The sequence below is a fragment of the Sus scrofa genome, chromosome 15 (assembly GCF_054392235.1).
Source record: "Sus scrofa isolate SSC_HxYL_T2T_F1_AM1 chromosome 15, Sscrofa_HxYL_maternal_Yorkshire_Landrace_v2.0, whole genome shotgun sequence".
Taxonomy (NCBI): Eukaryota; Metazoa; Chordata; class Mammalia; order Artiodactyla; family Suidae; genus Sus; species Sus scrofa.
In genome coordinates, this window is record NC_139397.1 from 96,576,342 (window position 1) to 96,593,058 (window position 16,717).

The window sequence follows — 16,717 nt, forward strand, 5'->3', positions numbered from 1 at the left end:
GTTGATCACAGAACTTGTTGATACATCCTAGGTGAGTGGTAGCTAATGATGCTGAAGGTGTTATTTCTGCCAGCCAGTGGATGCCTTTTGTTTTTAGGGCCACACCTGCTGCATAGGGAGGTTCCCAGGCAAGGGGCTGAATCAGAGCTGCAGCTGCCTGCCACAGCTACAGCCATAGCAACACCAGATCTGAGCCACCTCTACAGCCTACACCACAGCTCACAGCAACATCGGATCCTTCACCCACTGAGCGAGGCCAGGGATTGAACTTGTGTCCTCATGGATACTAGTCAGATTCATTTCTGCTGAGCCACAATGGAAACTTCAGTGGATGCCTTTTAACAGGCAATTCTTGAAAGCAGAGGCATCTTGAAGACTAGTGGGATGAATCCCCGATGTTCGGATTCCCGGCACCGGGTGCACAGAGGGAGCAGATGTTCTCAGGGGTGAGGCCGCCCTGTGATGGCACCTTTCAAACCGCATGCCTTGGGTCCTCCCAGTCATGAATCTGGCCCTGCTTTCAGGCAACCTGCATGGGACAGCTGGCCTTCCTTCTCAATGAGAGAGGTGAGAAAACAAAAACACACAGATGATTCCTTTGTATTAAGTTCCTGAATTATTTTGGGGAGACACCACGTGAAGGAGAAAGTAGTCATAGATGTGGAGGGGACCTGGGTGGCAGCTGGCCCACTAGCTCTTCGGAGCACGTTTGGCTTTGGAGCCGAGAAAGGCTGCTGTCCACAAGTCATATCTGCAGATTATTGGCCGGTGAATGGAATGAATGATGTGTGAAGACTTTCTGAGCCATTTCTATTTCTCTCTTTTTAACTCTCAGTCATTCCACAAAGCTGGAGGACTAAAAAGGAAAGATTTTCTGCATCTTTAATTTTATTGGAACCTTTGTATGGGAACCAGGCCTTGGCTGGAAAGATGTTTACTTTCCAAAAATTGAGACAGTCTTTTTGTAACTATGCTGTTAAGCAGCAGCTGTAGAACCTTCTTTAGAGACGGGGACTAGGCAAGATGTTCCTTTTTAAAAATAAGGTTAAAAATGAAAATATAAATTCTTCTCATTTGGGGTATTTCCTTTTAATCTTTGTCTGCATACCTATGTAGTAGGGTCACAAATTTTCCTCATAATATATTTAGATGTGCAAAAAACAGCGTTTTGTTTACATAAGACCAGTTTCATCTTGCTCATGAGTCCCCATTTATATCTTGGTAGCAGGAAAAAAAATGCTAAAAAATTTTTGCTAACTGGTAAATTTAGCTTGATGCAGTCACTTAAACAGTCTTTCTTTTTTTAATGATTTTTATTTTTTCCATTATAGTTGGTTTACAGTGTTCTGTCAATGTCTGCTGTACAGCAGGGTGACCCAGTTATACATACATATACGTTCTTTTTCTCACATTATCCTCCATCATGTTCCATCACAAGTGATTGCATATAGTTCCCTGTGCCATACAGCAGGATCTCATTGCCTATCCACTCCAAATGCAAGAGTTTGCATCTGCTAACCGCAAATTCCCAGTCCATCCCACTCCTTCCCCCTCCCCCTTGGTCACCACAAGTCTGTTCTCCAAGTCCATGCGTTTCATTTCATTTAAACAGTCTTTATAGATGTTCAGATGCTTTAGATAAAATGGGCTCTGCTCAAGGCTGCTTTCCTCCCCTCTTCCTTACAGAAAGGTCTGGGCTGTGAGAGAGGAGGTAGAGTGAAAGGGGATCCTTGAATCTTTAGATCTTTAGAGAGTCCCTTGGGATCCTGATATGTCCCTGCTGTAAAACCGTTGGTCTGATGGCTTCCTGTGAGGAAGACTACCTGGGTGGGACAGGCTCATGGTGAGTCTTGGCAGGCAGCTGAGGTTGAGGCCCGCTGCTGGCCTAGTCTTTGGGCTGCCTGGGCAAGCCTGGAAGTCTCCCCTAGGAACTTGGGTGTCCCTCCCCATGACTCTCATGGTGCTACAGGCCCTTTGAGTCTGTGCTTCCTGTTACATCTGGTCCAGGGGCTGGTCCTTCCATTTTGTTTCTCATCTGGTGGGCCCCCAGTTGGGTCTCAGTTGCTATGGTCTGTGTCTGCCCTCAGGGACATGCAAGGGCTTCTGGGTCTTATCCAAGCACACAGACTCCAGGATGACTCAGGAAAGCCCTCTCACAACCTGTGATATACTCCAGAGTCTATTTGATGTGGCAGCCTTGGAGTTCCTGTAGTGGCGCAGTGGTTGGCAAATCCGACTAGGAACCATGAGGTTGCAGGTTCAATCCCTGGCCTCGCTCAGTGGGTTGGGGATCTGGCATTGCTGTGAGTTGTGGTGGAGGTCACAGACGTGGTTTGGATCCCACATTGCTGTGGCTGTGGTGTAGGCTGGTGGCTACAGCTCCGATTAGACCCCTAGCCTGGGAACCTCCATATGCCATGGGAGTGGCCCTAGAACAGGCAAAGAGACAGGAAAAAAAAAACAAACAAAAAAGATGTGGCAGCCTCTGGTTCACTGTGGGCCAACCTCCCTCCGGAGTCCAGCCATGAGGTAAGGCTAAAGCCTTTGTCCCCTCAGCTTTCCTCCTCACCTGTCCCACAAGCTTTCCATCTGCTTCTTAGTGGGGTAGGAACCTTCCTCACATAAAAATATGGTCTAGGAAGTTCCTGTTGCGGCTCAGCAGGTTATGAACCTACCTAGTATCCATGAGGATGCCAGTTTGATCCCTGGCCTCACTCAGTGGGTTAAGGATCCGGCGTTGCCATGAGCTGTGGTGTAGGTCACAGACACGGCTCAGATCCTGCGTTGCTGAGGCTGTGGTGTAGGCCAGCGGCTGCAGCTCCAATTCCACCCTTAGATTGGGAACCTCCATATGCTGTGGGTGCAGCCCTAAAAAATAAAAGGCGACCCCCCTCAAAAAACAAACAAAAATAGCCGTAGGCTACTGGCAAGGCCTCACTTGCGATGTTTTAACAAGAGCGTTTGGTGATTTAAAGCATCTCCTTTCCTTCAACCAAGTCTGGCTTTCAAGACCTATGTCTCATTAAAGCAAAAAGAAAAGGGGTTCTGAGGTTTGAAGTTAAACTGCAGCCTTGGTTTTTTTTTTTTTTTTCCTCTCTGATTATACCCCTACCCCCCAACACTGCTTTACACTTCATCCTGCTTCGAACAATAACCCTGCTGGGTTAGCCCCGCAAGTAAAAGGCTGCAAGTAGATGTGATTTAAACTGGGATATACAAATAATATGGGTTTAATATTTGCATCATCCCAGTAACAGATATTTTATATTATTACATTGAGTTTATAAACCATTTATAATATGTTTGTTCATTACTTATAATATTTATCCATTGTATTATAATCAATATTTACCCCAAAATCATTTAAAATCATCATTTTTAGTGGTTATAAACTGTTTCATGGGTTTGATGTAGCATATATTAATTAAGCATTCCTCTCGTTTTTTAAAAAATCAACATTCTGTATCTCCAATTCTTCTTTTTTTTTTTTTAACTTTCTAGGGCTGCACTCCCAGCACATGGAAGCTCCCAGGCCAGGGCTCAAATCAGAGCCATGGCTACCGGCCACAGCAACCTGGGATCCGAGTCCATGACCTATACCACAGCTCACAGCAATGCCAGATCCCCAACCCACTGAGGGAGGCCAGGGCTTGAACCGGCACCCTCGTGGTTCCCAGTTGGGTTCGTCAGCCACTGAGCCACGAAGGGAACTCAAGCGTTCCTCTCTTGTTAGACATTGTGTACGTTTCCTGGGGTGGCCAGAATAAAGTACCACAAACTGGGTGGCTTAAAAAAAAAGAAATGTATTATTTCACAGTTCTGGAGGCTAGAAGTCTAAAATCAAGGTATCAGCAGGCCCAGGCTCCCCCCGAAACCTGTGGGAGCATCCTTCACCTTCCTAGCTTCTGGTAGTTTGCTGGCAGTCTTTTGGCATTCCTGGGCTTGTAGCTCTCGTTCCAGTCCTTCATCTTCACGTGACATTCTCCCTGTGTCTCTTCACATAGTCTTCCCTCTGTGCATATCTGTGTTTAGGCCCGAACTTCCCCTTTTTTATAAAGAAAGCAGTCATCATGGATTAAGACCCCATCTCAGAGTTCCCATCGTGGTGCAGCAGAAACGAATCCGACTAGGAACCATGAGGTTGCGGGTTCGATTCCTGGCCTCGTTCAGTGAGTTAAGGATCTGGTGTTGCCGTGAGCTGTGGTGTAGGTCGAAGACGCGGCTCGGATTCCGTGTTGCTGTGGCTCTGGTATAAGCTGGCAGCGACAGCTCTGATTAGACCCCTAGCCTGGGAACCTCCATATGCTGCAGATGCGGCCCTAGAAAAGGCAAAAAGACAAAAAAAAAAAAAAAAAAAAAAAAAGGACCCCATCTTGACTACATCTGCAAAGATTTTAAATAAGATCATACTTTGAGGAGGCACTGTGGGTTAGGACTTCAACATATCTTTTGGAGGGAATACAATTCAGTCCATAATAGGTATTTGGGTTGTTTCCAGGTTTGTGTTATTGATGGCGGTGTTGGTGACAGTGGTGGTACTATTAGAAAAAGCTGCTACAGATATCTTTAAGAACAAAGAAATTTAATTATATTAAAGTAGAACGCTAAAAAAATTTTTTTGGTCTTTTTTTTAGGGCTGCCACCCACAGCATATGGAGGTTGAATCAGAGCTATAGCAGCCAGCCCACACCACAGCCACAGCAACGCCAGATCAAATCCAGTCTGCGACCTACACCACAAGGCTGGATCCTTAACCCACTGAGCGAGGCCAGGGATTGAATCTGCATCCTAATGGATACTAGTCGTTTTGTTTCTGCTGAACCATGATGGGAACTCCAATGCTAAAATTTAAAAGCAATATGAAGGGATTGGAAGTAAAAAAATTTAATCTTAACGAATTGATTCCTATGTTCCATTTTCACATGTTTTTGATTGATACTGTAAAGAGATGTAGAATAGAGAACAGAGCTTGGAATCAGTTTGTTCATAAATAATAGGCTCAGAATGAGATGAACAGTGTCCAATAGTTAATAAAGCATCATGGACAAACTAAATTTTTAGAATTGTAAGTTTAACTAAATGTTAATTCTTTTTCCAATGAGTTTGTTTGAGAACCATGTTGCCTGGCTACATGTGGTAAAGTTTTTCCAGATATTTTTCCATGGACGATAATTGGTACTCATGTTTTCAAGTTTTAACAGTGACTGCCACAGGCATCTAAAAGGAAGAAACTTCTGTTTTGGAATTACTTGCTTGAGAAATAAAATCTGTATAATATGGGGAAATCCCTTGACCCCTAATCTCCTCCCCAACCCTGACAAACTCACCTAGATCTCATTTACTGGGCCTCCTACTCAAGGCCTGAATCTTACCTGCCTGTGTGTGTTTGCCCTGGGGCTCCCAATTGGATCCCAGCTATTTGATTGTCCTTCTCTTGGTTTAGTTTCACCAGTAGCTAGAATGCAAGTAAATTCTGTTCTCTGGGGAGGCCTGAGATTTCCTAGCAAAGTTTGGTCATAAAATCCTTCAAGACAGACCAGATTTTTCAACCTAGAGTCTTTAAGATCTATACTACAGCACCACTGTATTTCCCTTGGTAAATGCTTCCTCTTTTCTAATAGTTTTGGTGCCATAACTAGTGGGAAGGATCAAAGTAGGAGGGAGTTAACATTATTATGCTTTTCTTGGGTGCCAGGCATTGAGTCATAGTTTTCACAGCTACTTATTTAACATTTAATCTTGGGTGTGGATATTGTCACTCCTGTTTACAATTCAATAAATGGGGGGGGGTGCAGAGAAATTAAAACTATAGTCCAAGTGAGTGGCAAAACCAGAATTTAAATGTAATTTTGGGGCGTTCCCTAGTGGTCTAGTGGTAGAGGACTCTCTACTGGCAGTGTTGTTGCTGCCATGGTGTGGGTTACTGCTGTGGCTTGGGTTCAGTCCCTGGTCCAGGAACATCCACATGCCATGGGCACCACCAAAGAAAAATGAAAAAAAGAAAAAAAGAAAAAGAAGACGAAAAGGAAAACACAAAGAAAAATGAATTTCAGAGATTATCTGAAAATTCTTTAAAAAGGCATTCTAAATTTGCCAGATACTCCATCCTATGTGTTCTTTCTATCACATCACAATTTCTCCCAAGAAAAAGCATGGACCTGTCAGAAACAGACACTGCTAAGGCAAGGCTGGACATATCTGGGATTGGTTTTGGGCTGAGGAATCCTCAGGCCCCTCGAGGTAGGTCTAGAGCAGTGGATCTCAATTGGAGTGATGTGGGTCAAAGGGATCTGGTAAAATCTAGAGACGTTTTTGGTTATCACAACTGAGGGAATTCTTTTTTTTTAAAAATTTTATATTTTATTTTATTTTTCCCGCTGTACAGAACAGGGGGAAATTCTTGCTACTGGTCTCAAGTGGGTAGAGATGAGGGATGCTGATAAATATCCTACAACACACACACACTGATGCTATAAAGAAAAGTAGAATAGAGTTTAGCATTTGGAATTGGGTTATTCAATTAATAGGCTCAGAATGAGTTAGTACTGTAGAGTCAATAACAAGATACAGCAAAGCTCCCCCACCCCCACAAAGAATTCTGTGGTCTGGAATGTTTGTAGTGCTCAGGTTGAGACACTTGGTCTAGAGGACTGGTTTCTTGGCTTGGCTTTTCCAAAGGGCAAGGAACATGGGCATGTCACTTTGCTTCTCTTGGCCTCAGGGTCTTTAACTGTAAAGCCGGTTGCAGAGCTACATGAACTCTATGATTCTGGGTTCATTAAAGAAGGTAAGTAAAAATGTCCATGCCTGAGAAAAAAATGGGCTGATTCTGCTCATCAGGAAATCTGAGCAAGGCTTCAAGTATATTAGAGTTGGAGTTAAAAGGTTCTATTTACATTGAAATAGGAAATAACGACCTGTTTTTCCCTCCAAATTATTACTGGGTTATCTGTTCTCTCTCCCCAGCTGGCTCCTTCGAATCATGCTGCTATTTCTGGTCTGCTAGTAATGGCCTGCATCTCCATACATCTGTTACCATTTTCTGAGAATAATTTCTATCAGTTTACGTTAGTTTTCGGTTGTATCATTTGAAGGGTCTTGAATCTTCTTTTGGAGAGTGGGAAAGGTTTTATTTTTTAAAATGAGCAGGATTCCAATAAAAGTCTGACAATTGCCATAAATTATTTCAAATATTTAATGCAAAGTTGGCTGAGGTAAGAGTTTAGAAAGAGCATCAAAGACAGACCGCTGGGTGTTTGTGCACAGACACAAAATCCTAAATCAGCCAAGAGTGATCACGCTGGTCTAACATCAGTGCTGGGAAGAGTATATATCACGTGGGTTATGGCCAAGGTTTATTTTATTCTCAATAATCTATTATATATGATTTCCATAATGGAACTTAGTGGCTGGAATATTAATACTAACTAAAAAACACATCTAGTTACTTTTGCTTAGAATGGAAGATAGATGATTCTCATCTAACAACACTAAATGGGAAATACTAGGTAATATTTTCCCATGCTCCAGTAATAAGGCATATAATAGGATTTGGTAAAAAGAAAATTTGCTTTTGGTATGACCACAAGTAGCCAAACTAAATCACATAGCTGCCAGTCAACACAGAAATCAGTTTATGTGTGGGGGAAAAAAACACCCAGCATTTCCAATAATCATAGCCTTGTATTTTGTTTCTTGAGGGGGTGGATTTTTTTCTTAAGAACTGAAAGTGCTGAGCACAGGTTTACCAGTAGGCTGGCTTGGGCTTGGGCTTTGTATTGACAATATAGTGACATAATATTCTGAACTGTTTAATTTCCAATCTTCTTTTTAAAACGTGGCTCAGTTCAGATTTGTTACCTAGTGATGATTATTTAACACCCGCTGCTCAGGTACTTCGTATTCTACATGTTCAGCCTGAACCCATGGATGTCTATATGGGCAGAAACCAGGTCGTATCAGGTTTCCTTGTTGCTAATCCATCTAAATAAGACCAAAGAAGAAGGTCCCAGTGAGGCTGATGTTTCAGCAGTAAGATTCCCTTATCAACAAATAGTACTCGTGTCCTATAGACTGTGAGGTAAAAGAAAAATGCATAAGTCTGATGTCTAGAAAGTCTATTAGGTTTTGCAGTCGGAGACAAGAAGACTCAAATCCTCACTTCGGCGCTACTGGTGTATGAGCCTGGACAAATTCCCTAAGCTTTTGTCTTTTTTTTTTCTTTTTTTTTTTTCAAGCCTATGTTTTCTTAAAGGCAAAATAGGGATATTCCTCATTGAGTTTCTAAAAATTTCATTTAAGTGAAGCTGAATATGTAAACTGCCTGCCGTAAAAATAGGTGCCTGACTTAAAACATCGGTGTCCTTTCCAGATTCCTACCTGCTCATATTCCATCCTATCATTCTTCGTGGTTGACGTTACAGTGGGAGAGAGACGGATGATACTGGGCGCCATGCAGGGACATGTGGCTGGTGTCTTGTGTACCTAGGACTCAGCCTGGTGAGCCCAGGAGAGAAACGATCTTCGTGGTGACTAATATCTAAGGTCCTCTTGTCCTCCGTCGTGGGGCTCCTCCACCTCCCTCCCCATTTAGGATTAGGCTTGTGCTCCCATGGGCTCCACTCATAAAAGGCACAGCCCTTCTCATCCCACAGTGCGCACGCGTGCGCATGCACGTACGCGCCTGCGTGTGCTGTGTACGTACTCTGTTGATATCAATGCTCTTCCCTCATCCATTCCTGTATCCTCAGGCCCACATGTATAGCACAAGTAGAAAATGAATGTTCCTGGAAGGAATGAATGAAAGAGTGAATGAACATTTGAGCTGTGCTGAGGAGAACTATGCACATTTGGAAATATCTCATGGAGAGGTGTGTATTCCAGGAGGGCTAGACCCCTCCGACCAGTCTTCTCTTCCCCATTCATGATATATTTTTAGGAGAATTGCGTTTGTCATTATTTTGTGATTTTTCTCTGAGCAAATAGCTCATTTTTCTCTGAGCTCAGGCCCATGAGATGAAGTAAGCCAGAGCACAGTTCCCTAAGATTCCACCAGAACCTTCCCTCCAGTGTAAGAAGCCTGAGCAGGGCCCAACTCTGCCCCTCATTTGATGGCTTTGGGACCCGAGGCCAGCAGAGGATACCTCCTCCATGCTGCTCGGGCCACAGTGCTGGTCAGGATGGTCAGAAAAGAGCCCCAGCTCTTCCAGTTCAGTCTAAACCAAACCAACAAACATGACATTTGCTTTTTATGAGTCATTGCTCCATCATGTTTATTTATGGCCAGCAGAGGCTAACTGGTCAGTAGAACTCACTGAGGCCCTCCCAACTACCAGCTGGACTGCTAGGCTTCAGACTGACTTGGCTACTATAAAAACCCCACTGACTGTCTCTGTCACTGACTCAGCCATTTATTTAAGATACAAAGTCACGGCTTTTATATGTTCAGAGTTTGCAGGGACAAGGAGTTCAAAATGCAGCTGTGAGTTCCTGTTGTGGCTCAGCAGTTAACGAATCTGACTAGCATCCATGAAGACACAGGGTTGATCCCTGGCCTCACTCAGTGGGTTAAGGATCCGGCATTGCTATGAGCTGTGGTGTGGGTCGCAGACACAGCTGGGATCCTGCGTTTGTTGGGGCTATGGTGTAGGCCAGCAGCTACAGTTCTGATTTGACCCCTAGCCTCGGAACCTCCATATGCTGTGAGTGAGGCTCTAAAAAGCAAAAAAGAAAAGAAATGCAGCTGTTACAGGCATAAACTGGTTTACACTGAAGCTAATGAGGCTTAAGCTTCTAGGCCTCTTACTTAGGACTCCAGGGCCCTGGGAGAGGCCAGCAATGTGTTCCTAAGATCATATGTTTTTGTAACACTTCCAAAAGTTAGATATTCTTGCATGATTTTTATTGAAAAAGATCTCCACATACCACTACCTCCAGATTGTATAAGCTTCAGGCCCCAGAAGACCTAGATCTGCCCTTGATTATGGGTAATTATTTTTTTCAAATTCTGATCACTTAAGATGTAAAAATAACTCCTTGTATCAGAAATTTCCCCCTGGTTTCCATTCCCCCTCCCCCTTTTAGTAACAGTACCCCTTAAGCTTTATATTATTCCATCTTTTTAGGGCCACACCTGTGGCATATAGAGGTTCCCAGGCTAGGGATTAAATCGGAGCTGTTGCTGCCAGCCTACGCCATAGCCACAGCCATAGCAATGCTGGATCTGAGCCACATCTGCGACCTACACCACAGCTCACGGCAACACCAGATTCTTGACACAATGAGCGAGGTCAGAGATGGAACCTGTGTCCTCATGGATGGTAGTCATATTCCTTTCCACTGAGCCAGGATGGGAATTCCAACCCCCTGAGTTTTAGGTGAGTGCCTGCCCACTCAGCTAGAGGGTATATTTCCCATCTTCCCTTGCAGGAGGTGTGGCCACATGACTAAATTTGGGCCAATAGGAGGTAAGCTGAAGTGAGAATAGGAATTCTAGGTCTTAAAGCCTAAGCTGCTTGCTTTAATCTTTCCTCTTCTTCTTTCTCAGTGGCTGACAAGTGGTGATGAGCAGCTGGTAGCACTGCCCTGCCTTTCCTGGCCTGCCCACTCCAGACTCTTAGGTACATGAGAAATTAGTCACTTAACTTTTGAGTCTCTTCATATGACAGTTTAGACTATATTTTAATTCATTCATTTCTCCATCATCTCTGTCAGGAAATAAACAAAAAATACACTGAATTCAGCAAGGACTTATCTCTACAATTATTCCTGATCCCATGTTCATAAACTGAGTTTGTCTAAGATAGGGAAAGTTCCAGAAACATTGTTATCAATAGATTCACTCAAGTTCCATTGGCCTAATATTCTAAAGAGCACTGGGCAGGCAGGCAGAAGAGAATTCTACCATTTATAGGTACATGGCAGACACTCTCTGAGCCCTGGCATCCTTGTCTGTGAATAATTATGATTTCATTACAGCCTTGGGAAGGTCAAATATGTCCATATGTGAGATATCACTTTAGTTTTATATTTATTATTTTACTTTATTTATATTCTGTCTTATTCCAGAAATGATCTGACAGATTTGATAATATAAACCTGCAGTTCTTGGTGAGGATTAGAGGTAATCTGTGCCAAGGGCTTGGCACCTGCCTAGCACATTGCTAGCACACCGTAAGTGATAATTTACCATCAGAAAGTTAGTGTTCAATAAATGACAGATTTTTACTCTTAATAATAACATGCTATTTAATAATAGTAATAATAATAATAATGTATGCCAAGTGTTTTGAAATGATAAAACTCAGCACAGATACTAGGTGTTATTATTGCTGTTCAATGTATTCTGAAAAAATATAGGCATTTACCACTGGCAGACATAATGCAACCAAAGTCACTTAGGACATGTTTACAAGATAGAAGTCTAGGGTGTAATGGACATAAGGAAAGATGGCTGCCCATTGTGGTCACCCCCTACCACCCCCCACCACACCCCCTTCCTGACCACGTCTGATTGGTTCAGGGGTGGAGATTCTAGATCCCGCTGGGCCAATCAGATTGCCTGTCCTGAGAGTTGGCAGAGCCTAGGCTGGGGCTCGCATGGAGCGCCCTCCAGCATAACCTATGACTCACTTTAGCCCCTCCTTCCTCACCCTGCTCTGTCTCCTTCCCCACCATCCACCTCTCCACCTGCATTAGCCAGTCTGGTTCTATGCCTTGTACCCAAAGAACTTTGATGAATACCTACAGGAAAACAGTGTTTGCTTTTCTCAAGCAATTGTGTGACATTTCTGAGATTTTCTAAAGGGTAAAAAGCCTAAGCGTTTATTAATAAGGCTGAACAAAACTGGGAAAATAATATAAAACAGAACATTTTGGAAAATTTTATTCAGCTTTAAATTACTGACTTGGTACAAACTAAGGAAAAAATATTAAAGCCAGTTGGAAATGTTTTTCTTATCAAATTATAAAGCTGTCTGGGGCTAAGTAGAACCACACTAAGGCCAAATTAATGCATTTTGCATAGAGAAGATACACAAATAAATGCTTAAATACACCGTGTTTCACAGGCTCTCTAAGACCATAGTGAGAACCTTAACCCAATAGTAGGGGGTATGGGAAACACTAGAACCTGGCTGGGACACTCTTCCGAGAGAGAGGGAGGGGTTTGGTGAGCTGCAGGCTCATTTCGCACTCCAAGGGGTGTGCTTTGCTGCTAATGCACCAAACATGCTAATTATAAGGCAGTTTTCTCTTAAAGGCAGTCCCTGAACACAAACTCCTGAGGATAGTCTGTCTATGCTGCTTGTAAAACTGCCAAGTAGGTTTTGAAACATAAACAGTTACTTGGATAATATATGTGGGACTAGCCTATTGTAAAAATAAAAATTAGGTTTACCTTCCATAGCACATGTCCCTTGCCCAGGTCACCCTTTATTTCAGTCACCTTCATTTTATAGGGATTTTTTTTTTTTTCTTAAAGAAATCCCTCCCGACCATAATAAAAACCTCATTGATCCTTTCTTTGGAGACATGCATAACCAGATCTTTGATGAAATGCCCCATAATGGCTCTAAATGAGGGGTATTGAACTGCCTTGTCAATTCATTGCAGGAACAGTGGCAGTGCCAATATTAAACATGAGGTAAACAGTTCTTAGGAAAAATTTTAGGGAAGCACTGTAATCTTTGCCCTTCCAAGCCATAGTTGTGTGTTTTATTTATTTTTTTATTTTTTGTTTTTTTTTGCCATTTCTAGGGCCACTTCTGTGGCATATGGAGGTTCCCAGGCTAGGGGTCGAATCGGAGCTGTAGCCTCTGGCCTACACCAGAGCCACAGCAACACGGGATCCGAGCCACGTCTTCGACCTACACCACAGCTCACGGCAATGCCCGATCCTTAACCCACTGAGCAAGGCCAGGGATCAAACCTGCGACCTCATGGGTCTTAGTCAGATTCGTTAACCACTGAGCCACAACGGGAACTCCAGTTGTGTGTTTTAGATCCTTTAAATGGAGTTTGAGAAATCTCAGCACTCTCTTAGGTCTGGAAAGTAAATATGCCAATCAATTGAAAGCTCAGCTAACAAGGTTGACTTCCTGTAAAGGGCCTGTCAGATGCTTCGTTTCACTTTTCTTCCTCTCACAGCTCTTCAGACCCCACTTCTTCCTTCCTTCCTTCCTTCCCTCATCCAACTACCATTTATTCAATGCCTCTGTGAGCATGTATGCAAATATCCAGACAACTTAATACCACAGTGAAAACATGCAAGTGATTTCAGGAAGGTTCTCGGCAGGTTTTGGCAGAACTGTTTACACTGAACAGTTAGGCTTGTTCACAGGGAAAGCCATGAACTACCCCATTGTGAGAAAAAGTCTTACTCAAAAGAACACAAGACACCATCTCTTAGGTCTGAACGCAGCTTCAAATGTCTCTCCTCAGGGTACTGCCTGCGTGTATTTATGACACTCATTGGCCTCCCCTGTGTGGCTGGGAAGAATCCTGAAGGCTTTCTAAATAAATAAATCCTCACTGCTATGTAGCTTCTTGAGAAGCTGATGCCTGCAGTTGGGAGCCTTAATGAGTCATAGCTGAGGCTCACATTTGAAACTCTTGTTTTGTTTTTTTCTGGCCTGAGCATTCTGGTTCCTCGCCCTGTCTCTGATTGGTAGTTACAAGCTTCTTTCATGTTTCACTTTTACCTGCAGATAAAATGAGCCTCTGAAGTCATGGGGTGGGGGGGGGCCTTCCGGGGGTGTGGGGGCTTCCGAAGTGACTTTCACGCTTGCAAATCCCAGCCCTGACTTTTTTGCAAGTCTGGGCATCCCAAACATATCCTCTAAATTTGGTAAAAAATCTGTCTGGCTGTTTTGGTATAATGTGGTGACAGCTGAGAGATAGAAATGTAACTTTAGATTTATGGAACAAAGATGAGGCATGGTAGTCCGCTACGGAGAATTCCTGCAGGTTCAAAATGAGTTCAAGTGTGTGGCAACAAGGCTCTTTCCCTTTTGATGTACATGCAGGAATTTAGATGCTGTGAATTTTATAACATCAATATGGTTTCAAGGGCCTAGTCCAATGCCCTTCCCCCATTCCCACCATATGGAATCCGAGTGGCCCTGAATGCCTGTCATTTCGTTTTCTCCTTGTCTGTCCCCACGGTGGGGTCTGTCCACATAAAAGCTATATTCCGCAGGCGGGGCATCCTGCCGTGAGGAGTAAAATGGCATCTCTGACCCACTTTGACTTTTCCACGCACTTTCCCCAAATTCTGTCCTGATAGACTATGATAACTTTTTTTTTTCCTAAGTCAGAATTTGGAGGAAAAGTTGCTTTTGCAGCTATCTATAGGAGCATTTCTTGAGATTTAAAGTTGCAATTACATGTGAAAAAGTCTGACCGTACTATGAATTATTAATTAATATTGATGTCTCATCAATCAGAGCAGTGCATTTATAGTTAGATATAGTTAGTGAAAGTCAAGCAGCCTAATTGGCACTCTGGAGGGAAGGATGCTCAGACAATCCCAGCAGAAACCTTTTCTCTATAAGGTATGTGAAGTATATTTACCCATCAGACAGTATTAATTCCAGTCAAGCTCTGGACAGCTAGTGGTGGCAGTGCCAGTTTTCAGGAATTAGAGTACAGAAGAGGCCCAGTTATCTATCATTCTGTACCTAACCGCCCTAAGACAAGGTCGTGTAAAACAACAGCCATGAACTTGATTTTGTAATTTGCACTGGGTTCAGCTAGATGGTTCCTCTCCCTGTCTTACCTGGGGCCACTTGTGTGGCTGCAGTTGGTTGGTGGTGGGTTGGAGGCTGGCTAGTTGGGGACGGTCTCATTCATACGAGGGAATTGCTGGAATGGCTTGCTCTTGGGCCTCTCTCCCCATTTGGATCTCTCGACCTCAAGGAGGCTCGTCTGGGCTTTCTTATATGGCAAGAGTGGTCACCCTAGAGGTGAAGGTAGAAGCTACAAAAATCTCTTGAGGCCAGGGCTTGACCTCTCCCTAAGTCACTTCTGCCACATGCTGTTGGTCAAAGTGAATCACAAGGCTAGTCTTGATTCAAGGGGTAGGAAAAGGACTCCAGTTCCTAGTGGGAGGAGCCACAGGTAATCTGTTGCCCTGCTTAATCTACCAGGGATAGGAGGGGTTAGGGTTGGAGCTATGGGCTTCTCCCAGCTTGAACTGTCAGGACTTCTGCTTAATGTACAATGAGTACTCACTTTTGGAAAGGACTCAGAGAGCAAGCCCAGGTCATGACCTTTTCACAGACCAACCCTTGACAATACTCTACTCCCCCAGGAAACATTTTTCTAAGTTTTAAATGTGATTCTACCAATCTCCAACTTATTCCTTACTAGTTTCCTTTTGCCAAGATTGAAAAATTCTCATTCTTTTTTTTCTTGGCTATCCAGCAGCATGCAGAAGTTCCCTGGCCAGGGACTGACCTTGTGCCACAGCAGTGACAATACCAAATCCTTAATCACTAGGCCACCAGGGAACTCCCAAATTCTCATTCCTTAGCATGGCCTGTGGGACCTTTCCCACGCTGACCCTTTTTACCTTCTAGGGTCATCTCTCATGGTCTATCCATGAATAAGCTCTGTTCCTTGCAGTTTGCACCTGACCCTGGAGCTGCATGCTGTGGCCAGTCCCTGATGCCTAGAATCCCCCCTTTCCTTTCCTGCTGTGGGGGTGCTGGGTTTGTTAAGGGTCAGAGGCCTTGCAAAGCTTTCTTCTGGGGCAGCCTCGATTAAGTGAGGTCCCCCTCTCTGAGCTCCCCTCTGGTCCCCACAGCACCCTTATTGAGCCTCCATTATTACTTTCTTCACACTGTGGAAAGCTGGTCTCCTTGGCTCCCCAACCCCCATGGGGCGGGGGTGGGGGGTGGGGGCGGGAGAGGAACTAGACCACGAGTTCCTTGAAGGCAAGAACCATGCCTCATTCCTCTCTGTAGCTCCCAGTGTTGAGCACATAATGGGAGCTATTTAGCACAAATACATTGTATAGTGAAATTCTTTTGGGATTCATTTCTTAAGAGTTTTTGCTAAAAGCTCCCCAACTATCCTTTGGGGTCTCCTAGGATGTAGAAATGTGGGGACACATGTCACAGAGCAGAGTCTCCAGAATTGGGTGTAGGCTATTAGGGGGTTCTGGTATTTTTCACTAATTCTAATTTCTGCCAGTACCAGGATGTCTTGCAATTTTTCTTTTCCTTCACACATGTATTTTGGAATGATGTGATCCTCATTAGTTTGCATGAGAAAGAAACCATCAAGAAATGGCAAAGAAATAGCAACATTAAAATCTTACTTTGGGAGTTCCCGCTGTGGCTCAGCCATAAGGAACCTGACTAGTATCCATGAGGATGTGGGTTTCATCCCTGGCCTCGATCAGTGGGTTAAGGATCCGGCACTGCCATGAGCTGTGGTGTAGGTAGCAGACGCAGCTCGGATCTGGCGTTGCTGTCGCTGTGGCTGATTTGACCCTAGCCTGGGAACTTCCGTGTGCCTCAGGTGTGGCCCTAAAAAGACAAAAAAAAAAAAAAAAAAAAAAAAAAAGAATCTTAAAAGTTTCCTATGAATCCATGAGATTCTCAGGAAGACATCTTGCAAGTGCTACTTCCCAGCAAGTCATGTGACCACTAGAATGACACCCTAGACTGTGCTGCATCACCAGTCATGGGTCATGCACTGGCCTCCAGTACAG

The 16,717-nt window shown here is 43.8% G+C and overlaps 2 long non-coding RNA genes across 6 annotated transcripts in view; both read left to right on the forward strand.

Annotated features, from left to right (window-relative positions):
• Positions 1-16,717, forward strand: part of LOC146396001 (uncharacterized) — an 881,025-nt gene that overhangs the window by 60,018 nt on the left and 804,290 nt on the right. The window lies entirely within an intron of this gene.
• The window catches only part of LOC110257070 (uncharacterized), a 46,150-nt gene that overhangs the window by 15,480 nt on the left and 13,953 nt on the right, over positions 1-16,717 (forward strand). For 2 of the 5 annotated variants that reach the window (XR_014829817.1, XR_014829819.1), the window contains exons 3-5: positions 8,372-8,544; positions 8,751-8,870; positions 10,547-10,619. The exons of 1 other annotated variant lie outside the window; for it this stretch is intronic. This is a non-coding gene — a long non-coding RNA (uncharacterized LOC110257070). Of the gene's footprint in view, positions 1-8,371; positions 8,545-8,750; positions 8,871-10,546; positions 12,767-16,433; positions 16,570-16,717 lie in introns of those variants that run through there. 2 more of the 5 variants (XR_014829820.1, XR_014829818.1) reach the window with 2 other exon arrangements.